At 58.0% G+C, this 24,875-nt stretch overlaps 1 protein-coding gene across 1 annotated transcript in view; it reads right to left on the bottom strand.

Annotated features, from left to right (window-relative positions):
- BAHD1 (bromo adjacent homology domain containing 1) overlaps positions 1-12,731 on the bottom strand; it is a 34,770-nt gene extending 22,039 nt beyond the window's left edge. The window contains exon 1 of the mRNA XM_086749509.1: positions 12,630-12,731. The gene's annotated coding sequence lies outside the window, so the exon portion shown is untranslated. The remainder of the gene's footprint in view (positions 1-12,629) is intronic.
- Positions 12,732-24,875: the final 12,144 nt, after the last annotated feature.

The following is a 24,875-nucleotide window of genomic DNA, read 5'->3' as shown; positions in this document are numbered from 1 at the left end:
GGAACTTCCTCCAAGCTGCTCAGCCTAAATAATTCAGGATGCACTGCGGTTTCATGTATTACACGTGCAGCTGCAAAACTCTGCTGCCTTTGGGAATTTCAAGGGCAGGCGCACCCCTGCCAGCTCCTCTCCATATCGCGAAGCTGTCGCTGCCATCCTATCTCTGGGTCTGGACGTCCCTTCTCCTCGCTCCGGTACGTCTGCCTCCACAAAGGTCTCCGTTCACTCGCAACTCTTTCGACTAGAAACTGTCAGCGCAGCACCCTTGAGATCCAAAGACAACATGTTACTGCTCAACAAGCTCAAAAGTTGCTTTAGGGGAAAAAAGAAAAACGACAGCGCAGGAAATTCAGGGCAAGGCGTTCCTTCAATATAACATTTAATAAACCATCCTCAAATCTGACCCAAAATGTAACTTCAGGAACTTTTTTTACCTTTTAACCTTATTTTCCTCACCGCAGAGCATCCCTCAAAACTGTCTGACAGCGGGGAGCCCCACCTCAGTGTCTGAATCCTTGGCACTGCAGCTCCAGGCACCGACTCCATCAGTTATCCTCTCTGAGAGGAACGCCAAAGAATGCCTGGATTTCAAAATTTAACAGGCACACAAGTTTACAACTCCAACTTAAATTTACAGAAGCCTTAAACTCAGGCAGGCAAAGAAAAAGTCCGCGTAATATTTTCGAGGATTCCTGTGTTCTGACTCATCCCCAGCTGAAACACATCGACCAGAACTACCTCTTCAGACTACAACTATAATCTGAAGGTATTTTCAGTTCTAGAATAAGTACTTAAGTCAGTATTGTCTTTCATTTGGAAATACCTACTGCTTGTACGCAGTTTTAAAAGTAGCATCATGTTACTTTAACCTCAGCTTGGTCTACACAAAGCAAGCTGTCCGTAAAGCAGAACACCCTTCTGGGATTTCTAGTTTCCTCCATCATTGGTTTTGATTCCTCTTTATATTCAAAGGGCAACAGAAATTTCAAAAGAAAATAGACTTTCTAGTTCTTTATTCTCACTTCTCTACCACCACTTGAAATACCACGAGGACAAATACAAATGAGGACACGGCTGAGAGGACGACTCACGCTGAGCGGTTTTCCATGTGAGAGCTTCAATCCCAATCCAGAATTCAGGCCAAAGACAGGCTTTACAGAACTCCTGCATTCCCACGAGAATCCCTGAAAACACACACCCTCCTTCCCTGGATGTCTTCTCAACCACCGCGCTGCACTGAACGCTAAGCGGAGCTTAAATTTGAAGCAGACCAGCCTGAGCCTCCACCAGCCACTAAGGGTTGCCAGCGGTCCCAAGAGCTGGGAGAGAATTTCTAGCAACCAGCAGCCGGCACAATGTTGTCATCAGAAACCTGATGAGAGAAAACTCTGGAGCAAGACAGTTGGATGCCGTACGTCTCCGCAGAAGAGCCGTGAAGTGGTATCAAAACAGAGACCACAAGCCAAACGTAGGCAATTCAGGCACTTTCGACAGCTAGAAGCCCAAGCACTGGAACACCGCTTCCAGGAGAGCCCATTTAACTCCCATTAGAGGCTGGCCCAGCTCTTCCATCCCTTACCCATATCATTAGGGGGATATTTGAATGCACACCCTTGCTTGCACCCGGGGTTTGATCAGTCGTGGCAGCCAATATCACCGCTAAACAGAGCGGACGGCACTCGCAGAGCCGTGCGGGGAGCGATTTGTTTTACATCCACTCATTAACCTGCACTTACCTACCCACACGTGCGTGACGCTGTCAGGCTGTTCAGAAAGGGAGCGATTAAACAACTCTGCTTTCAAGCAACACGTTTGCAATGAGGTGAGCCATTTAAACCGCATCACGCTAAAGTACCGCTTAGATTTGGCCACATCTTGCGCAGCTGGAAGGAAAAATATACTTGAAAAACAAATCAGGAACAATGAATAAGTTACACACTCAGTCCCGAGAGTGCTGGATCGAATTATTTCGGTTGAAGAAGGCGCCCCGTGAGGTGCCAGCGCAGACACCCCTCTCTCCAACACGACCTGCTGCAGAAAGCGTGCCCTGAGAGCGACACAGGAGCAGGCCCTGCGAACGGCAGCTGTCTACGAGGAGAAATGTTTTAGAATCACCTACTAAACCTGCCTGGTTACCGCTGCTTAGTACGCCTAGTGCTGTGCCGGAGGAGCAAGACATCGGATTTTAATCCTCAGTGATTCTGAGGCTGCTCCCCAGGACGTCCCCGGGAGCCAGCGAGGGATAGACGGCCTGAAGAAAACTGCTGTAAGGTAGGGTCACACGTGGCCCTTCCCCAGCCCTAGCGATTCAGGGACAAAACACAACAGAGTCCCGGGGCAGGCCTGCCACTATTCAGTATTTAATTAGCAACTCAGAAAATATTTTATTAGCAAGTCACAGAGGCACCTGCAGGTAACGCTCGGCAGACAGCAAGGAAGGAGAAGACCACGCGATGGGTTCACAGATGATCTTGATGGACCAGAGAAGCATAAAAAACAAACAAACAAAAAATAATCGAAGAGCCCACCAAAAGGGACAAACACACCGTCCAGGCAGGAGTCATCGGTCGCACAAACGCAACAGGGGCAGCAGCCAGCAAGGTACCACTCTGCAGAGAGCAGCTGAGGTTCATCGAGGAGCACAAGCTGGATGAGTCAACGACATCCCGCTGTCGTGGAAAAAACAAACAAAAAAAACCCAAAAACCAAAAAATCAAACCTCATCCTGGGGCAGATGCCCAGGAGCACTGTGTGTCAGAGATGGCATACGCAGCGTGGACGGCGTCCAGAGGGGAGCAGGCTCCAGCTGGCCCAGGTCCTTCCACGCCATGCGCAATGCTGGACGGGCGGCCAGGGCGAGGGCCTTGGAGGTGACCAGCAAGGAGGGGGCGTAGGGGCTTCGTCATGCGATTAAAAATAAAAATAATAAAAAAAAAAAAAATAGGGTGGAGAAAAAAAAGTTCCTAACATGTAGGAAGATGGTGATACGGCATTCTTTAGGGGCTGAGAGGAGAAGGAAAGGACTGAAACTGCACTTAGGGAGATCAGAAGTCTCTTTCTACATCTTTCCTTCCTGCCAGGCTGGAAAAAGCATGAGATTACCCGAGGAAGTTGAGCTTAAAAACAAAACAAAACAAACAAACAAACCAAACAGTTAGAAGAACACCCATCACCAATGTTTTGGTACAGTTCACCCCCCACCCCACAGCAGGGCTGACTACAACCACTCCGAGTTCCTCCTCCGAGTGCAGCTGGCAAAGGTGCCCCAGTGCTCGACGGCCATTGCCACCGTTTATTGTGAAGAGCCTGCACGTGCAGTATTCCATCCCTCCCCACTGCCACATCCGCCTAGCACTGCGCTGTCGGGCCAGCAGCACGTCTCCCAAGGCTGCACTCGAAGAGGCTGGCCAACCCAAACAAGCGCCGCGCTACCTCAGTACCGCACGTTACAGGAGAATCGCCAGAAGCAGTTCTGCTCACGGAATAATGCCGATTTTCTGCTTTGAGACTCAACCGGTTTCATCACGTGATTCCACCTTCAACGCAAACCTCACCTGCAGTTACACTGCCTTGACTCAACCCGGACATTCCACGAGCAAACCCGCAGCTACAAGAGGAGCCCATTTAGACGTCTGCTCCCCAAGCAGAGGCACCGTCTCAGCTCAAGGGGAACCCAGCAGCAACAAGTCTTTGAAGACTTCCATTTCCACATCAACGCAAGGTCACCGCAAAGCCAGTGTGAACTCCAGAGGATAAACCATCAGCTCTATGCCAGAGTAGCACAATTACAAGTTCCTCCTGGGAACCACAAAGCTTTTCAACAGCTCAGCCTAGTTTTATGGAGGAGTCATGGGTGCCTTCAACTGGATTTTCAAGAAGGTCCCTTGAAGTCAGGCTGTGGCTTCAAAACAGCTAAGTGTGTTGAGTAGTGGGGACAAGAGTCCTACAAGTCCTACGCTAGCTGTTCTTCACAAATGATGCTTCAAAGACACCCCTCCATGCTTCCTCCAGCTCAGGCTTCAAGGAGAATTTATTCAAAACAAGGAAGAAAAGAGCAAAATTTTTGAGGAACTCCTAGCACCGACGAGTGGAGAAACAAAAATAATCAGTATTACCCCTTGTCAGCTACAGGCTCTGAGAACACCGTGATGTTCAACACATGGAATAGATGGATGGGGAAGAGAAAAATTCCCTCACACACTCAAGCCACCGGTTCAACAGCACCAGGGTAAAAGATGCAAACGGTTTAGAGCTCCAGACTCCAGCGGGCTGGTGTACCAGTGGACAAAGTCTGGAGCCAGACCATCGTAAATCTGGCCAGAGAGGCAGAGAGGGATGCCCGCAGCTGCGAGAGCCGCCAGCTGAAACGGAGCCAGAGTGGCAGCGGGAGACGCTCGCAGCTACCGGCCGAACAGCGGAAGAACGGGTAGAAAGTTCCCAGAGCCGCTGGAAGATAGAAGCGAGCCGCAGCGAGCTCTGCTTTCCCAGGCTGCGCGCAGACGGGGAAGGGTAAACAGCCGATAAGGAGGTACGCGCCGCAAAGCCCCCTCCGCGGCCAGAGCCGCGCTCCCACCCACCCGACCCCCAGCGCCCGCGCCGCGACCCCACCTGCCCGCAGCCGGCTTTGCCAGGGGCAGCCGAATCTCTGGAGATTTCGTCCAGAGAGGATCTGACGCTGGACAACAGCTGCGAGGAGCTTTGAGCCGAGGAGTTTCTGTACGGCAGTTCCAACGCACGAGGACACAATATACCCACGCAGGATATCCCAGATAGCAGAATGCCAGCCTCCGCTTCGGCTCTTTGTCTCAGTAAAACATTTTAAGCCCAAGCGCGCTAGCAGCATTCTTTAAACGAAAATGACAGATAATACTCTGCTTTAGAGCTCCAAAGCCAGAACCTCGCTGCTCATTTCAATAACCAAGATAAACATTTTATTTAATGGCTGTATTAACAGGCAGAAACACACTTCTCTCTGGAAAGCAAGGCAGACTTACAGTTCTGGCTTCTGCAGAACTTGAACTCTCAATTTAAGAAAAATTCCTTTAAATGGAGAAAAAAACCCTCATTTCTTCTCAACAGAAAGCAAGCATCAATTCTGCCTTCCAGTCTCCAGACCACTCCCGGGCTTCCCACCCCGCTCACACGGCTGCCACGCGGGAGCGCTGAGCGATGATGCTCAGGGCCCCACGGGCACACACACGTCACGTCCTGTCGGTTCTCTGCTGTGGTGGCCACAGCCCGCTGGCAGGGTCTGCCAAACGTAACCAACACCACAAACCCACGCGGCCTCGTGCTCAGTCCACCCTTACAGGTTTCCTTTCACAACTGGGAAAGGCCAAGCGTGCTTGACCTGGCACGCGTCTTGGAAATCCTCACGCCTTAGGTCACAGACGAGCCCTCGGGGTGCAGCAGCACCTTCAGTTGGGCTGAGCGATCAGAAGCAAATCTCCGAATGTTTGTCCGCTTTCCTGCTCCTCGGGCAGCACACTGCCCTCCAAACCAGCGCAGAAACACACCGGCGTGCAGCATGGAGATGCTTTGTCGCTCTTTTAGCACGACCAGGACACTGATCTTTAACCTTCCTAAAGACTGCCAACTTGTATTTCTTTGGAGGGTCTAAACATACTTTGGGGGGGGACAGGGAGAAAGCATTTACAGCTTGCTTTGTTCAGCTGAGGGGCTGGACAGGTTTTTACACAGCTGCAGGAGTTTTCCAGCCTTCTAAAAATGAAAAAAAAAAAAAAAATTAGGACTGCACCATGCAAAACCATCATCTATATGGGAAAGCGCAAAGCTCTAAGAGCTGGAACGAGACTGAGGGGTAGCACACGAAGCCACTTCCCCCTTTTTTTAATTTTTAAATTGGCAATGTTTCATTTACACACAAGGCAGACTCCTCCAGGAGGAACCATCTGACCTTGAAGCACTCCCCACACTGCCGTGGGCAGGGTGGTTTCAGCTAACCAGGTTCCATTCACGTTTAAGTACCGAAAAGCAAAAGCGCTGCTGTTGCGCTTGCTTCCCTGCCCCTCCGCGGTCCATTTCTCACCACTGCCTCTGATGGTTTCCGTGGAAACATATGCAAGCTTAAATTGGATTGACGCTCACTTAGCGGACAGATGGAGTTTGGAACAGCCCAGCGCCGGAAACTCGAGGCCAAGTCTTGAGATAAGTCATGTTATCAGTATAAAACCACCCCCCAAGCTCCCCAAACCCCCAAACTTTGTGGAGAGGTTAAGGACCACCTAATTATTCAGTAATGAGCTTCGAGGTGGCATCTCAGGCAAGGTCAGCGATCACCCATTGTGCTTGCGTGAAAGCGTCGGGCCAGGCACGCGACAACATTTTTGTTGGGAGGGAAGGATTTAATTTTTGTTAAGCGCCGAGAAAACAGAAGAGTTCCTAAGCTCATTAGCGGTTTCAGGCAGGACAGCCGACGCAGATCACACGTACCCCGAGCGCAGACGAGAGCCTCGCGCAGGTAACGACACGCCGTCCACGCTGCAATTACGCTACCTGCATCAAAACCTGCGGCGCAGGCTGAAGTTATTCCCCATGACTGACGCTGACCCTTCCTCCCCGGCAGCACGAGGGGCAGGTTTTTTATCACGCCTCCATAGCCCCGGCGGCGTCAGAACTGCGGTTTCAGCAAAGCTGGTAATTTATTCTGAAGTGGGAAATATTCCCCGGCTCTTCTTCCACTCTATGGGAAGAAACGGCAGTGGCAAGAAATGAAAATAGCTTTTTTTTTTTTTTTTGGAAGGCTGGTTAAACAGTGCTGTCCCAGTCACGCTGTCTGTCCTCACCAATACGATTTGAAAGGATTCACCTCTTTGCAACCAGAATGCAAGGAGGACAGTAGAAATCCCAAATAACTGTGTTCCTAGAGATCTTCCAGGAAATCCAGCATCTCAGTAAGGGAGAAACAAGACGCCGGGGCTCCGGCGAGGGAAAAGGTGGGCAGACCACAGCCGTTACACACTGCCTCGCCGCACACGGGCTCGGCTGCTGTCCGTACTCCTCCGGGATGTGCGAGAGCGCTCGGCTTACCACGCGGCTGTTCAGGGCACCGACCCCCCAAATGCCCGGGTCGCTTCCAACGCTCCTGCAGCTTGCTGCCTCCTCACCCTGAACACCTCTGGCTTACCTGGACTAGTTTTGACTGAGCTAGACAAAGAAACACAACCAAACATGTCTCTTGCATCGGTTTGGGTTTTTTTTTTTTTTAATTAAAAAAAAAAACCCAAACCTCCCGCTGCCCACTAGTTTCCTTCGCAAGCCTGCGCTTTCCTCCTCCTTCCAAATGTCCCCCGTTTATCAATACGTGATTATTGTCACTTATTCCTCGCTGCCCGCTTTCCCCCGTGCCTCTCCACCCTCCCTCCGCAGAGGGAGATGCCTCAGTGCCCCTCTCCACCCCCCCCGCCAACCAAATTCTGTCCCTTTTTACGGCATTCCTAAACCTAAATCGCCGAGAACGCGCTCGATCTACCGGCTGCCCTACTACTCACAGCAAACGACCGCGTAACGCGAAGCGCCGAGCCCCCCCGGCTCCGTTCCGGGGTCTCTTCAGTCGGCACAACTTCCCCGGCCAGGATTCGGCGCGCGAGGGTGCTCGCCGGCGCGGGCAGCGTCCGCCTGCTCTGCCAGCGACGTGCTGCTGCAGCTGCTCGGCCCCGCGGCAGCGCCGTCTCCCTCCCAGCCTGCGAAAGTCAACTCCACCACCACCTCCTCGCCCGCCCGCAGCTCCCCGTTTCTCCTCCTCGCCGCCGGTCTGAGCCTTTCCCGGGTATCCCGCAGACCCGGGGAAGACGGGCGGCGGCGGATGATGCCGCGCCGCGCGAAGGCTGGCTCCCGCTCGCTATTTTCAGCGCTTTGCACAGGCCACAGCCGGGAACAATAGAAGGCCACGCACGGTGTACGTTTGAAGCAGCACAGTTCAGCGGTGCCCGCGGATCTCGATGCTTCTCCAGCGCTGCTATTTTATTTCAAGGATGATAATTCAGACATTGAAAAATAAGCCGCCAGCGAAGCTGTTTCATTCAAATCAATGCTAGGAAAATGCCTTCTTTGTATTTCTAAGAGCATCGTAAATAATTTGAAATATTGATACACTTGCAGTCACTAGAAGCCAAGATACTTATTTAAAAAATAAATACATAAAATCAAGCCTGCTGAGCTGGGCAAGCCGTACAGTTTCAAAGCTGAGCAAGCCCTTCAGAAAAACTGCTTGAAGAACAATGGGTGCCAGCAAGCACTCCTGTGATGTGGCTTACAGAGGGGGAGAAAAGAAAAAAAAAATAAAAATCCTAATTCTCTTGGTTAGTCACACCTTTGTTCGAGAGAACTGGGACACGAGGAATACAGCAACCGGCAGCTCCGAGCGGAAACGTTATCTTATTCCTGAGCACGATGCATGTAACAGAGATGCCACGCTCTCCGACGCCAAAACCGCTCCCGCTCGGCCACGCAGGAGCCCACCTGCTTCGCCGGCAGTTTCCAGAAGCCGTTACATCCACCACACCCGGACAGCGCCCACATTGGCAACACACACACACACAAAAATTAAAAAATCCCACCCGGGGTTCACAAGACCCCTCGCGGCAGGGAAGCTTCACCGAGCGTCGTTAACGGAGACGTGCCTACCATCCAAGCCCGAAGTTCAGAAAGGTGACAAAAGCAGCACCCCCGGCCACGCCGCGCGCGAAAGGCGCGGGCGCGAGGCCCCCGCCGGGCTCTGCTCCCCGAGGGCCCGCGTGCGCCGGGGCGCGTTCCCGGGGGGTTGGTTGGCTGCACCCCAGGGCTGAGGGCCCAGCTCGGCCACTTCACTCAGCCGGCCGCTCTCTGCGCCCCTCGCCAGCTCCCCGCTCCCCTGCTTTGGATTTATAACTGCATGTATTTACGTGGGTTTTCACCCGCGCTGCGGCAGAAATAACACGGACCAGACCAATTCAACTCCCGTGCCACAAGTACTGACAGGGGACAGAGAGCAGTGCAAAATTAATTCACTCAAATCAGATTTACCTTTATTCTTCTTAATGACATCCTTTGGTTTAACTTCTTAATGACAACATCGGTCCCTCATTTCGCTTTCCATAAGTCAAAGATTGCCATTCTCCTGTTCTTCTAATGGAAGATTTGGGTTTTTACGCTCACGTGAAGCGTCACTGCGACTCTTACTGTTTTACACTAAAGCCCCGTGCTAGAACCCCACGTCTGGACAGTGACTGGATAAAGGCCTATCGCACGGCCCCACGCAGTCACGTTTCCTTCTGCCGTAAGAAACAAAACCAGCAGCACTACCTCTAAGCGCATTTTCCCCATTTAAAGAATACCAGCTGCCAGGACGGGGGTCACAGGTGCAAAAGTAAGAGGGTTCAATCGCCACGGTCTTGTTGCAGGTAACACATTCGCTCACAGTAGCGGTCTGGCCATGAATTTTAATTTTTTTTTTAATCACTAAAAGCACGCCTTTGGTCCGAGTGAGAAGGGAGGTTGCTGCACTGGACAGCTATGAGCATCCCTGAAAAAACCCACCCACCCCGACGCTGAGCGGCCTCCGCGCTGGGGCGAGGGGCACGATCCCTCCCTTTTTTCCCCCCTTCGGCGCAGTTTGCGCGCAGAAGCTACGAACGCTGCCCAGCCTTCACGCTGCCAGCAAATACCTGACGGCAGGCACAATTCCGCAGCCGCAAATACAGCCCGTTCACCCGGAGCCCGCCCGTAAGCCGGACCGGAGGGCGGGAGAGCCCTCCGGATTGGGAGGGGAGCCCCCGGTACACGCAGCATTCCCCAGCCGTCGCACCCAAGGCCACCCTGGCCCGCGACGGCGCGGCTTGCCTTTGAGGCTATTTTTAGTTTTACGACTTCTTTGGGGCGCTTATATTTTTGGTTTTTGTATTTCCCAGTTACGGGAACTGCCGTTTCATGCGTTATCAACGCTACGATCGTTGCGACTTAATTAGTTCGACCGGTTGGGCGCGAAGCGGGGGCCGTTCCCCTCGCTGTTCCCCGGGGTGTATGGCCGCGGTCAGCCGAGCATTAGATCAGACGGGGCAGGAAGGGCCCGCGCAGCTCCTTTTGGACGCGATATTTGCACATCCGAGCACACCCTCCTATTTTTGCACCACCAGATATAACCACTCATTCACTCTCGCGTGATCCGAGCCTAATGCCAAACAGCGAGTGCGCTTTTCCCGACGATTTCTAATTATTTTTCAGTTGTTTATTTTGGATAGATTCGCTGCTAAGGGCTTATTTCCAGCGCTGCCGTAGCATTAGAAAAGCATTTGCTGAGGGGTGTACTTCCCCCAAAACAATCACCAAGCGCTATCCAAATCGGATATCCACAGACCGCACCAGCCCGCGCGTCCCGCGGTGCGTACGGCCCCCAAATCACACAGTAGCAATTAACACCAGCACAGCAAACAAAATTAGCTTAGGTATTCTGCCCAGAGAGGTTAAAAACCCACATAAATAACATGCTGTCAGACAGGAGACAGAAAGGTGACGCAGGTGACCGGCGAGAAGGACAGAGTGCCGGCGCTGGGCTCGTTTTAGCTGGATGAGAAAACCTCAGGGGCTTCTGAAATATCAACATTTCTGCCACGGGACCAAGGCTGCACCTGTTTTTCCCCCAAACGCTCAATTTCTCAGCGGTGCTATACTGTTCTGTGCGACCGTCATCGTCAGCCTGCCACAAACGCAGCGTCCAGAAAGGATTTGCTCTCACAGAGTTGAGGGAATCCTTTTCGCCGGCAGGTTTGGCGCTTTCCAGCTGGTTTTACACCCCTAAGCGACGCTACGCTTCGCCGCGGCAGCGACTCTGTCCTCGAGAACAGCGGCTGGAAAGCCCGTGCTGCCGCTGCTCCATTTAAAGTGCTGCGCTGAATTCATTAGGAAAACAAACAGAAATCAATGTTTAAATCCAAAACGTCCTGCTAAATCAGACTAACGCGCAGTTTCCTATCGCAGGCAAATATTTAGACAGCTCCAGCCGAAGCCGGAGAGCGATTCAGGTAGCCGGGACATGACAAACGTGAAGGATGGTTTGGGATGAATACGTTAGCAGGGTATTTCTGCTAGAGCGATCAGCAGCGTGCCAGTATTTAAACCACATTAAGATTTCAAAAGCGCCGGTCTATCACGCAGCTCGTGTCACCCTGCCTCTCACAACCCTCAGGACTGGAAACCTTAAAATTAAAAACCCGGGACCCCGCCACCGCAGCCCCAAAGATCGCGCGGAGCCCGCCCGTCTGGAGCGAGCGCTCTCTAATTGCGGCCAACTGACGGACAGATCAATTAACCAGGCGAGCAAAAGCCCAGAAAAGCCTTTCGCTGGGAGGTTCGCCCGCTCCCGACAACGATGACTTCAGACGGAGAGCGAGCACCAGGGGCAGCTGTATTCTTTAAAACAAAACAAAACCAGAACCCCGTTCAGATCAGCACTCGCGGAAAGAGAAAGGGCAGGAGGTAAACCCAGCAGATCCCAAACGCTCGTATTTTTACAAGTTTTTGCGGCTGCTCTTTTGAACGAGAGCGGGGTCCCCGGGACTCCCTGTGCCGGGGCGCGGGCATCCCCGCCCGGGCGGCCGTCTGTCCGTCCGTCCGCCGAGCCGTTTCTCTCTGTCTGCCCGGAGAATCTGCCCAGTCACAGGCGCTGGCTCCCGCGCCTCGTAGAAGCAGCTGGAAAAGCGGGAGCCGGCGAAGCCGCCTCCATTAGGAGCCACCGCCACACAAAAGGAGAAGAGGAAATACGCTCGCAGCTACCGACGGGAAGAGAGAGATGTCCAGGGCTGCGGGAAACGCGCGGCAAGTGCAGCCGGGAGGCCGGGGGGGTCGGAAGAGGAGGAAACCCCAAAGTCGGCCGCCGTCGCCCCGAAGAGGCCGGGTGCCACCTGCGCCCGGGCAGGCGACGCCGCGTGCCATCGCCGACGCCTCGCAGCCAGCGGCGGGACAGCCGAGGAGCTCGCCCCGGCCGGGCCGGGGGTTTTATTTCCGCGCTCACGAGTGGGGACCCCCCCCTACCCCAAAACCACCCACCCGCCGCCGCGCCCGCCCGGAGCAAACTTTGGCTGGGCAGAGCCGGTTCCGCTGCGGGCTGCCGCCCCGAAACACACCCCCCCCCTGCCCCGGGAGGGGGTTTTTCCCTAGGAATCGCCTCAAATCTTCCCGCTGCGCGCACCCCCCTCCGCCGTTAAACCCCCGCACCGGCTCCGGCTCCCGCAACTTCCCCGGCGCGGGAGGCCCGGGCCCCGCACCGCCTGTCAGGCGCCCGCCGGCCCCGCCGCCTTTGTCCTGCCGGGACCGGACGGGCTCGCTCCCCACCCCGCACCGAGGAGGGGGCGGCGGGATCGTGGCGGGGGGCGGGGGGACGGGGAGGGGGGGTGCGGCTCGGCCTGGCACCGCCGGGACCGGGCAAGTTAACGGCCGCCCGCACTCGGGGGCGGCCCGGCCCGGCCCACCTGCCGCCGAGGCCGCTGCCGCCACCGGAGCCGCCCACCCCTCCGGCCAGAAAAGTTCCCGGTGACCCCACACTCCCCCCCCGCCGCCTCCCACCTGCTCCCGGCCCGCCCGCAGTTACCGGACGGGACCCACGGCTGCGGCGGGCGGCCGCCTCGGGGACTCACCGGGGCTCACCGGAGCAACCGCAGGCCCCCGGCTGGGGCGAGATCCAGCGACGGGAGCCCTCCCGGGCTGCCCGGTTCCCGGGCTGCACGCTGCTGCGTCAGCGCCGCCGCCGCCGCCGCCGCCGCCTCCTCCTCCTCCTCCTCCTCCTCCTCCTCCTCCTCCGCCGCCCGGCTGCGGGATGGGGATGAGGCGCCCCCGCCGCCGCCGCCCGCCCGCCCTCGCCGCAGGGGCGTCGCGATCCGGCGCGGCCCGGGCGGGCAGAGGCCGGGGGCGGGCGCCGGGGAGGAGCAGCGGGGGGGGGGGGGGGGAGCGGGGGGGAGGCACCGCCGCCGCCGCCGCCGCGAGCTCCCCGCAAGCCGCTCGCCCCTCCGTCCTCCTTCCTGCTTCCTCGTCCGCAGCCAATCGCCGGCCGCCGCTCTCGCCGCTCCGGCCAATGGCGAGGCCTCCTGGCCGCAGCTAGCAGCCAATCGCAGCGCTCGCCCCCGCCCCTCGGGCCCGCCCCCTCCCCCCGTGAGCCCCTCACGGCCCCGGCCGCGCCCGGTCCCCCCCCCCCCCCGCGAGCGCCGCGGTACCGCGGGGGCCGCCCCCCCCCCCCCCCCCCCCCGCCCGTTCCGGACCCCATCACGGGACGGGGAGCGTGAGGCGCGGGCCCGCCCTCTCCTGTCAGCCCCGCACCGGGTACCGGCCAGCGGCGGTTTCCCCCGCGCTGCCCCAGGCGCCTCACACCCCGCAGCCGTTAGCAGCGCGTCCCCGCCCGGCCCCAGCGCCGCCGCACCCGGTCCCGGCGGTTTGGGGCTCACCGTCGGGGGGGTGTGCGTGCCCCCCGCCCCCGCACCGGGCCGTTAAACCGAGCCTCTGCACCCAAACTCGGGAAAAGTTGGGAATCCCGGGGATTTGGGGCGGCGGGGCGTGAGCCGGGAGCTGCCGCCGAGGCGAGGGGCCAGGCCGCGGGGGTTTGGGCGCCCGTCCTTCCCACCCGCCGCCTCCCCGCAGAACCGGCCACGGGCACCGGCCTACGCGAGGGCGAAGGGTCCCGAACCTGCGTCGGTGAAACGCCCCGCATCTTCCGGGGGGAAAAGGCCAACGGGGGATTGTCCGGTGCCCCAGAGCGTCCCCCCGAAGCCCCTCCGCACCACGACACGTTGTGGTGTCCACCAACGGGTCCTAGCCACGGTAGATGTTCCTTCTTCCCAACCAGGAGAGCGGCTGTCGCTCTCCGTATTCTCCTGGAAAACGGGTTTGAATACCCAGACACACAAGCCTTGGCAGCTCTCCCGTCGGCAGTGTGCTATCTTCGGCAGGACCGCCGTCCCCTACCCCTGCGGTGGTGGAGTCCCCATCCCCGGAGGCGTTTGGAGAACGTGTAGACGTGGCACTCCAGGACGTGGTTTGGTGGCCATGGCGGTGTTGGGTTGATGGTTGGACTTGATCATCTGGAGGTCTTTTCCACCCTTAGATTCTATGATTCCAAGTCTCTCCATCCGTTGCAGAATGAGCGTTTTTGTTTGTCCTATTTCTTTTAAACCTGGAAAACTTCTGAGGAGCAAGCAACTAGGACATGGGACAAGCAATCCAGAGTGCCCCAGCAGAGAAAAATATCCACAGGATGAGCTAAACCCCCCCAAGCCCCGGGGGTCTGCTCGCAGTACAACCGAACTGCAGGAGAGGCGGGAGGCTAAAATGCTTTCTCTGCCCTGTTCCCGTGGTCCCTGTTCCACGAGCAAGGGCGCGATCAGCTGCTGCCACGATGTTTGCAGGACCCAGGTGCTGCGCGGGAGAAGGTGGAGGGAAAACTCAGCTATTTGGAGACACTGAGTCCAAAACAGCGTGGTTTTATCTGAATATCTGAAGTTTCTCTCCCTTCTGCCTACAAGATGAGCGACAAATCCAACGGCTCCCGTGCGATGACCAAGTAACACGGTGGACAGCACAGGCTTGGCAGCACTGCCTTCAAGCAGGGTGGCACGCGCAGGGGAAGGGATCAGCGTGTTTTTCTTGCCCGGCCAGACCGTACCTGATGGTCTATCGGCGAACGTGGGCCGGGTGGATAAATTGCGCTCGCCATCGTGTTTCTGGAGCGCCCCGGGTGAAGAGGAGGCCCGTCTGGAGGGCCAGAGCTCGACGTGGGAGCAGCAAGCACCGCCTCTGAGCGTGGCGTACAAATAAACCCGCAGCCTGCCTGAAGCAAATGCCGAGCGCTGGTGATGCAGCAGAAAGGAACGGAGCTACGACATCCGTAGCAGCTACCACCCTGGAAGCTCTCAAGGGCAACGTGCGGCAGCATCCGCGCCGTCCCGTCGTAGCGGGTCCCTGTTTTCGCACGCTCGGAGTACACGCTCGTAGAGGGCTGAACAATAAGCTTTCCCGGCTGTTCAGGCAGCGTTCAGATGGGGAACCGCTCATGCGAGGCAGCGTTTGTGAAGCCACCGCCAGATCGCTATCAGACGAGAAGTTAGGAAACGGTTACGTAGCCAGCAGAACGTAAAAGGTGGAAAACCAGGGATGCATCGCCGGGAGAGCGTCCCGGGGCGCGGTGATGGTGTTTTACAGTGCGCTCACTCTCTGAGTCGCTCACCGAAGCCTGCGCTGGCGGGGTAAGTGATGCAGCCCCGAGCGGGACTGTACTTGTTTTGTTTTAAAAATAAGTGGGTTTGTGGCAAAAAGCACATGACAGCCCGCTCAGCGCTGCACTCACCCCTGCTCTCCGCCGCTTGCCGTAGGGGTTAGCGATTCTCCTTAAAACCCCTTTTCCATCACCCCATTCCGCCGTTTCCTGCAGGGGCTGCGTTGCAGGCGTGCCCCCTCCGCGTGAGGCGTTCACGGACCCCGGTTAACGCAGCCGGGCGTCACCAAGAGCCGCTCCACAAGCGCGACGGCTTGCCTCTGTCCTCAGCCCAGCGCTGCACCGCGCTGCTCCCCATCCGACACTCGAAGGCAGCTCGGGGTGCTGCCGGAGCGGCCCCTAAAAGTGACATTTTTAGTGGAGACCTCCCCTCCGGCTGAGCCCGGCCAACAGGAGGGTGGCTAAAGCGCTGCTGGGCACCAGAGCGAGTTCCGTTTCAGTGTAACGCAGAGCAGCGCGCCCAACGCCTGCCGATTCAGAAATCCACCGCCGTGGACGCCCTTCGCTAAACGAGACCGATCTTTGGAGCAGGACAACAAAGAAACTGGCAATTACAAAGTTTCGGGAACTGTATGTTGCCGCTCTGGTGTCCACTGTGTAGATAAAATAATTTAGCAGGGATGCTCAGGGCTGGTTTTGCACGGAAAGAGGGCCAGAGCCCTCAGAAAGGACTTGCCCCTCCCTGGGATCAAACGGCCGCGGCAGGGTTGAGGTTTCCTCTCCCCCAAAAGAGGAGAAGGGGGCCAGGAGGCTGAGTCAGGGCTACGGAGACCTCGTCCTGGCCAACAGCCTTCTGGCCACTGAAGCGCTTCCCAAAATCCTGCCTGCTCAGCGATTCGTTCCGTGGGACAAGGGCAGAGGTGTGCAGTACCTCCCTCGCGCACACGCTGAGCTCTTGCGCTTCGCGAAGGAGCAGAGCGGGTGAACGAACTCCACGTTTTAATTAGCGGTTCGTTATCAGCCCCCAGCCCAGCCCTACGCTCCGTGTTGGACGCGGCCGCAGCCGTGCTGCAACTCCAGCAAACCAGCAACAAACCGACCGCTTCCCGGCGTCCAGGAAGCAAATACCTGGAGAAAATTAAAGCTGAAGTTTAATGAGAAATATCAGGCATTTATCAGCTGCTTTTTGGGGAAGGCGGAGGTGAGGCCGCCCCCTCTTTTCCAGGTGTTCGGGACAGGAGAACATCTGGAGCGTGGCCGGGTTGGGGACGGAGGGCTGCGCGCTCCGGAGCTGTACGAGAGCACCACAAAGCCATCTGCAGAACTCCCTCCCTTCGGAGAAACGCATTTATTCTTAAGTGGGGCCTTCCCCTGTCCCTTTCTCAGAGGGACGGGGGGGCAGAAAAGATAAAGCTAATTGCTGATTACAGAACAATATGGCTGCGCGCCGCTGCTCCTCACCCTCTTGGCATCGCGGCGCAGACGAGACATGGGGTTTGTTTTTTTTTTTCCCTCATGAACCAAAGTCCCAACATGAGATCTTCCTACCCGACTAAACACAGGGCTGTGGGGGAAAAGGGCCTTCGGATTTCTTGACCCTGAGTTTCAGGATTAAAAGCTGGATTTATCCCACGGGAGCCTGACCGCGGAGAGACCGGGGAAGAGCCCCAGCGTCACCCTGCTCACTGCGGATCAGCAGCCCAGGGAGAAGGGGCATTCGCGCTACGCACCCCCAGAGCACTCGGAGCTCCTCCGGCCTTCAGCGGCAGCTGCGGCAAGTTTCGAACAGCCACAGAAAAATCGAACGGGAGGAAAAGAATCCCGCAGCGATGGCGCAGGGACAGAGAAAGGAAGCTCCGAGCTGCCGGTGTTTAGGTACGCGGCACACCGGCTGTGCTTACGTAGGCAGCTTCCTTTGAGATTTCAGTTTAAACAGTGGCTGTCGCTCATTCCTAGGTGGGTGAAATGTTTCCCTTTTGCCATCGAAAGATGTCGGGGGGGTTCGGCCTCGATGAGAGGGGTCTGCCAGCACAGAGGTGTCGTATGTGATTTCATCACCTACCTGCAAAAATGGCAAATAGAAAGCGCTGTGTTTGTGTCTCGTAATCACCTGCCGGTCTTTAGCTTTGTCGCTGCTGCGAAGGTTGGATTTCTGGTTTATTTTCCTTTTAGAGAAGCTGGTGCTGCTTGTGTCAGGTGCCGTTGCCCACCGAACACCAGCGCCAGGCAAGTTCAGCCCGCGTGCACTGCGAAAGAAGGGCGATTGCTGTCTGGTGTTTCTCATTTCACCTCTCATGTTAACGCTGTGAAGTGCGGTGCTGAGGGATGTGTGAGCACCGTTAGGCAAATCTATCGATGGAGAGAAAAAACGCAGGGACAGTGCATTTCACTGGAGGTGAGCTGCGTGGGACCTGGGTTAAAATAAAGCAGAAAATCACGGGAGGAAGAGTTAAAAACACCTAAACGTTGTCCTGGACGGAGGTGTGCTTAAACATGTTGCAGGATAAGGATTAAAACCGGGGACTCTGCTCTGTGAGCTGGGTCGAGGCAGCGCTAGCGGAGAATCCACGTGCGCGGGAAGAATGAAATGTTACGCCTTGCGTTCCCTAGGTAGCCATTATTTTATGAAGTGTGATTCACAAAACCAGGGAGGCTGGAGGAATCTGGACGCAAAACACGTGTCCCAAAAAGACACGATGGGAAAGCAAACAGTAATTACACGGCCATCTGCGAGCGGCGACGCTGGAGGCTGGGGCTTCGGCGCAGCTGCCTGCGATGGCTGCGCTCGGCCGGGCTGCGGCGACCGGAGCGGCTCCTTCGCCGCTGGGCTCAGGGCAGCGCGGAGCTACGGTGCTCAGCTTGGATCGGCCAGCGGGAACAGAGCCGTCGCTGCGCTTCCAGCTCCCAACGGCGGCTTTTTTTCCTTGCGCAGAGCTAATGCAGGAAGCCTGGTGAGAAATCCCGAAGGCGCCAGCTCGGCCGGTCTGCGTTTCCATAGGAAACAGCTGCATCACCAGCAAAAACCTCAGCCCCTTCTCTCTGTGTTCCTCGGGTGGACCGGGGCTCGCGCCGGTGCTGGGATGCGACGGTGCCGTGCCTCGGTGCGTCCGCTCCTCCGCGCTGCCGGGCGGTTGCGTTGAGCCGCCTGGTTTTGGTGGCCGGGCTGCTGGGAAGGAGATGTCTTGGGGGGAAAGCGAAAGCGGGGAGGATAAGGGGCGGCAGCTTTTTAGCTTGCTGCAGCTGGCCCCTCTGATCCCTGGCTCCCCGCGTTTAAGGCCGAGGAGATCACGTTGTTGTGCTTGTTCGAGGGGTTGCGCAAGCGGCTGAATATCCAAGGTCCCGTGCCAATGCCGCTGCCGCGGCCAGGCTCAGCCTCGGAGCAGGTGAGAGACCCTCGGGACAAGCAAAGAGCGGGACGAGAGGCTGAACGGGTAACGAAGCCCGCTGCCGCGCCGCCATCCCGCCCCAGCATCGGCGTCGCCGGCACTCTGGTGTCCCGGGCGAAGGCCAAATCGCGGGTTCAGGAGGCAAAGGAAAAACGCGTGGTGGTTGGGAGCATCCCTGCTCTCCCCACCGACGCCGAGCAGCACTTTCCCGTCAGCCCGGGGCCAGGACACCTCATTTCCTATCTGAGCGCTTCGAGCTGCTGAGGCCAATCGTTCCTCCTCCGTTTTTCCGCTCTGACTTGCGCTGGCGTCAGTCCGGGCTGCGTCCTCCAACCTGACACCAGGTCGTTGCCATCAAACTCGTACCCGCAAAAGCCATCCCAAATCTTACGGGCTGGCCGGGAATTTTGTGGCCTCTGCAGAAAAAAGCCCAATTTTCAGGTTGGTTGAGAGATGCAGTTGTGCAGAGCCTCGTTAGTTTGCGGTGAATTAGCACCTAAGCAAAGAAAACAGAGGAGAAAAGGAAGATAATGTTTCTCAAAATGGACTTTGCTCATTTATTTTCTCATTTGTAGCTTCGCTTGCATTATTTATGATAATACTTCGTGGTGGCGCCTGCAGCGTGTGTTGTGGAAATAACGAAATCCCCCCCACGAGAGATTCCCTGCTGTCAAATCCCTGCGGAAGGAGAGGAGAGCCCGCCGGGTGCGGGTGCTCTGGGTGTGGCGGGGAGGGGAGCCAGGGTGTTGCTGTGTCAGAGGTGCTGTCTGGATTCCAGTCTCCTCTGCATCCAGTCGGTTCGTTGCTGCAATAGAACCTCTCTGCAGCGGGACGGTCCTGGGCGCAAAGGCTGATTTTCCCCGAAAGCCCATGCCGATGCGGTGCAGCTCCTGAAAACGGGGGCTGTTCATCCAAGCTCAAAAAAAAACTTTTTCTTTTTTTTTGTGGTTTTTTCATGCGCATTTGCCCTTAGAAGCGCTGGTTGAAACGGGGCGGCGTTTCCCCGGCTTCCTCGCTCTGTCGAGCCGGAGAGCCCTGAGCGCGCGGGGAGCGCGTTTCCCTCGGATTGTTCTTCCCGGTGGGCTCGTCCTTCAGGCTTCCCCGCTGCAGCTGCCTCGGCCTTTGTGCGGCTGTTCGGCCCCGAAAGCGTTTTGCAGCGATCCCGGGGCTTTCTCACCCCGCAGGCCCTCCTCTGCTGCGGGGCGCGGGGCCCTGTGTGGAGCAGCGGTCCCAGAACCAGCCCAGCGATGACAAACACCACTTCTAGGATTCTTTCGGATCCTTTCTCTTGGTTTGGCCCCAGGGACTGTGATTTCCGGCGTGTGGCCACGCAGACCGTGCCGATGCGTTCCAGCTGGGATGAGCAGCCGGAACTCAGCAGGTGTCGCTCAGAAAGGCACCAGGCTTCTCCGTCACGTCCCTGCCCTCATCTTCCCTCTTTTATTGCAACAAGAGAAAAAAATAAAAAAAAAGAGGAAGGGACAATCCACCATTTCCTGCAGCGCTGCGAGACTCGCGTCGGCGTCGGGATCGGTTTGGATCCGTCAGCTCCTGCGGGAAAAGAAAAAACCGTTGTGGCTGTAGTACCTGGGAACGAGACGTCGAAATGGGAGGCAGGGCCATGGTCTCCCAGCTTAGGGGAGCCCCAAAATCAGGCCCGGCGTCGGCACGAGTGTCGCGGCGGTGTTACCGGCCTGGGGCATGAAGGGCAGGGGCCGCGCTGGGGAGGGGGTCGGTGAGCTGGCACGCGCACGGGGGTGCGCGCAGAGACATCCCGGCATGGAGACACCGGGCAGGGCAGCAAGGGCGCTTTCCCGAAAGGCCGGGAAACCAGCATCCCCCCACCGGGGATGTGGGGTGATGGGGGATGTGGGATGCTGGGGGATGTGGGATGCTGGGGTTGCAGGATGCTGGGGGATGTGCGATACTGGGGGATGTGGGATGATGGGGGATACGGGATGCTGGGGGATGTGGGATGCTGGAGGATGTGGGATGATGGGGGATACGGGATGCTGGGGGATGTGGGATGCTGGGAGATGTGGGATGCTGGGGGATGCGGGATGATGGGGGATACGGGATGCTGCGGGTGCAGGACGCTGGGGGCCATGGCACGTTGGGTTTGGCCATCGGGAAGGGCTGAAAGGGGCTGCCCGAGGAGACTCTGCGCCACACGGCCGTGGGGGGATCGCCTCGGAGAAGACCCACCTTGCAACCCGGGCGTGAATCCCCTGTTCCGGTCCTTGCATCAGCGCTCGCAATGAGCAAAACATTTCTGGTTGGATCACGCGGGTTTGTGTGGACACACAATCTGACAAGCTCGGAAAAAACCCGGAGGGTCCGTACTCAGCGTGGGAGCCGTGTCAGCATCCACCAACTTTGGAGAAGGTGGGTTGCCAGCACTGTTTGGCCAGAGCCTTCTATCAGAAGCCGTTTATTCCGCGATTACTATTCATTATTCCCTCCAGTGCTACCCGGGATGTTTGAGTTGGGATCTGCCTAATCCCGTAAAGCCCGGCTTCCCCTCGTGCCAGAACGGGGAACAAAGTCATAATTCTCCGTTTGCGGGCTGCCGGGCGGTTGCCATGGGGATGATGCAGCGTCCCCCGTTCGGCGGTGCCACTCGCCTGCCGGCGCAGGTGGGAGAAGACGTGCTCCCAGGGGAGACGGCCGCGGTCGAACGCCGCGCTTTGGCGACGAGGGAGCTTACGAATCGCCCAGGCGAAGCGCCCGCGCCGGCCTTGCAGGGCACCGGGCTTCCCAATTGTGAGTGAAGACCCGGGCTCAGCTGGAGGGATCCCAAGGCGCCGAAATCTGTACGTTGGGGTCCCCGGGCACCGGCAGTTCAGCTCTCCTGCTGGGTTTGCCCCCTTTGCAGCCTTCCCCGCTCCGGGACTCGGTTCTGCGTCTCCCTGCAGACCGGAGCCTGCACCTGCGCTGAAACTGGAGCTGCTGGAGACTCCTGGCGTGCAAAACCCCCCGGAAAGGCGCCCCTGGGGATGCTGAGAGTGCCGTTGGGCGCGGGGGGCTGCGGGGTGACCTGTCCTTGGGTGGGATGCACAAACCCCACCTGAGAGCGGCAACGCTGATCAATCCTCCGAGGTTTCATCGCCGCGGTCGGCAGTCGCTGCCAGACCTGCCTCGTCCCCCAAAAACAGCGGAGCGGGGGCACCGGCCGGCTCGGGGTGCGGGTCCTGGCCAGCTCCATCTTTCTGGATTTGCTGGAGGAAAAGTCTCTAAAAGCTGTCACTGGTGGTGTAAAATTTGGGGGAATTGGGAGCCAGGTGGGTTTTCAGAGCTAAAAAGTGGAACACAGCTGCTCCCGGCGCCAGACCTGTGCAAACCTGGGGGAAACCAGAAATCGCTGGGTCCCCCAGCCCCTCAGCACCGACGGCAGCAGCCCTGCGAGCACGGCGTGTGGATCCCCGCATCCCCTAAACCTCCCTTTTCCCCGGCAAGAAAGAGGCACTGCCAAAGCAAATCTTTTCTTTTCTTTCCAAAGCTCCTGCCATCAGCTCTGAACACAGGGCACCGCTCCGCGTAAGAGCGTTGCAGCTCTGCGGTGAAAGGAGCTGGGGGACAGAGATCTCCGGTAGATCTCTGATTTTTTTGTTATTTTCAGGGAAAATCTCTGGCCGTGGTCCACGTTGCGCCTCCTTACCCTTTGGTCGAGGAAGAGCATCCCGAACCTAGGACACCCGGCCCGCGGCATCGCCCAGCCGGCCGGGCTGCGGGTCCGTCCCGGCGGGGGACATGGGGCGGTCCCCAGCGTCCCTGAGCCTCCCTTCTCACCCCGGGAACCGACCCGCCGGCGTGCAGGCGCCTGGGAACAGCGACGAACAAGGTCCCGCTGGGTTCGGGCGCAGGTTTGAGGCGCTGATGGGGAGAAAGGCTGAGGCGGTGCCGGAGAGGCCGGGGCTCTCCCTGCGCGGGGAGGTTTGTCCCCAGCCGGAGGCTTGCCTTCCTCCCGCAGCGCCGCTGGCGTGGGGCGTTTCGTTAAAAACACGCGAGGTCCGTTTTGGTGGGCAAAAGGGAGAAGGCAGAGAGCTCACCAAAAATACCCCCCGGCCAGGAGCACAGCGACAAACCGGCCCTCCCTTGGCCCCAGGTGTCGTCCCTCACTCCTGATTTTGCCACCCGCACCGTGTTTCATAGAATTTTAACGCTAATGCTCTGCCAAACTGAAATGGCGCCGGAGCAGATGTTTAAGTGCAGCCCAGGATGAATAAATTATGGGGCTCAAGGATGCGGGGAAGGCAGGCGGGGCTGGACGGCTCTGACCGGGGAGATAATTGATTTAAATGACATCGACCATCGTAATCACCTGGGATTGGCGCTTTGGGCACAGGCGGAGTGAGCGATGCAGCAATTAAAGATACCGGTCTAACGACAGGGACGTCGTGCCTGCATGCAGTCCCTGCTCAGCCTTTTTTTGGCAGCTCTGAGGGTTTGCTGCCTCTTTACCCCCCCCCATCATCAGGCAGGGAGAAGGAAACGGGGGCGGTTTCGGGCTGGGGCTGCCGTAGCGGCACAGAATAGGTTCAGCGTTGAAGAGTTGTTTAATTTCACAGAGAAAGGCGCAAGAGGAATTGAGGGCTGGACACCGCATCCAGACCCCGCAGCACCAAGCCATGTTCTTTAACAGCGAGGCCGGGTGAAAAAATGATGGCGACTCGCGAGCCCGCGGGTATTTTCGCTCTACCAGAGACAACGGCAATGACCCCGGGCGGGTTACTTAACCCTCCGAGGGCGTTTGCCTCCGGCCTGAGCCCGCAGAGGAGGAGGGGACGTGGCGTGCTGCCAGCAGCACCTTCGGGGCGTTGATGCGCGTGAGAAGGACGCTGGGCACCGGGGGTTTGGTCCTGCCTACGGCGCCCGGGCGGTGCTGCAGTGAAGAAAATAGAGGTGTGCGGATGAAAGGGGATTTCTGGTGAGAGGGTGAAAGCTGCAGGGAGACTCCGCTGCGGGCGGTGGTAGCTGGTTTTCCAAATTGTGCTGAGTCAGCGTAAAGGAGGGTGCTCCCACGGGCACAACCATCGCATCTTGGCAGGGATATGAGCTGTTTTTTTAATTTCCCTCTTGATCTCGTGGGTCCCCCCCTCCATTTGCGAAGCTGCAGAACTCCATCGCCCCCTTCACCCATCATGTCATCTCCCCGTCCCGACGGGCCTCCCTGGGCACGGCCAGGAGCCCCCAACACCGGCCGGGCTCCGTCGCAACCCCCGCGCCTCCCCGGGGCTTGCACGAGTGGCTGGCGGCCGCGGTGGCTGGTTGCGTAAAGCAGAGCAGCCTCGCACCGAACCACGCCGGGCTGAAAACAGAATCGTTCGCTTTCCTCTCCGGGTCGGACTCACCAGCCGGCTGCCGCTTTTTCCTCTGCCGGGCTCTCGCGGTTCTTCAGAGCAAGGACGGGGCTCGCTCTCACCCTGGGGACGCCCCGTGTGCTGCGGTGAGGCACGGAGAGGACGCGGGCCGGGCGATTGCTGACGCCCTGGGAGAGCCGCTGCAGGGGACGGTTGGGAGAGCATCGAGCGGGCGCGTCCTGGGGCACGTGAGCCATTTTGGTCCCGTCGACAGCTGCGGGCAGCCGCTCTGGCCCCCGCCTCTGCGAGGGAGGCAGCTGCGGCGGGGCTGGAAAATCGCTGAGCGAGCGGGATGGCCTGGGCAGAGCTGACACTCTTCAGGGGTTCAGGATCGCCCCGCTTCTCCTGGACCCCCTTGGAACGAGGAATCCCCAGCCAGCCCCCCACCGCCGGGGCTCCCCAGACCTCCACGCGCCCAAGGGGAGCTGGCTCCTCTCACCTCACCGCCGGCGTTCCCCGCTGCATTCCTGCCATCGCCTTTGGCGAGCGCACCGCCCGGAGCCTTTTTTTCCCCCCATTCACGCTGGCAACTGGGCCTCAGCATCAGCTGCCTGTGGCTCAGCATCAGCCTTTCAGCGAACAGCAGGTGCAGGCGGCGCGGCCGCGGGCTCTGCTGCAGTAATCCCCGCTCCCCCCTCGCGCAATATTGTCCCCTCGGCTCAAGAATGGTTTGTTTTTTTTTTTTGTCTTCCCTTCGCAGTTGTGAATTCTTTTATACGTTGAAAAGACATCTCTCTCTAATCTCCCCGCCTGGCCGTGGCTCAGGGTGCACGGCCCAGCCCGGCGGCGCGGGACGCCGGGGATCGCGCCCCGGGAGCCACGCGGGCTCTCACCCCCGGCCCCGGCACAGAAACCGGCTCGCCTACGCGTGGGAAACACGGAGGTGACACAGCAGCAGATCTCTGCTCCATCATCGATGTTTAAGGAGCCCTGGGG

Source organism: Chlamydotis macqueenii, chromosome 5, assembly GCF_036417535.1.
Source record: "Chlamydotis macqueenii isolate bChlMac1 chromosome 5, bChlMac1.mat, whole genome shotgun sequence".
NCBI lineage: Eukaryota > Metazoa > Chordata > Aves > Otidiformes > Otididae > Chlamydotis > Chlamydotis macqueenii.
Note: the sequence above shows the minus strand (reverse complement) of the source record. Positions and strands in the feature narration are given on the sequence as shown.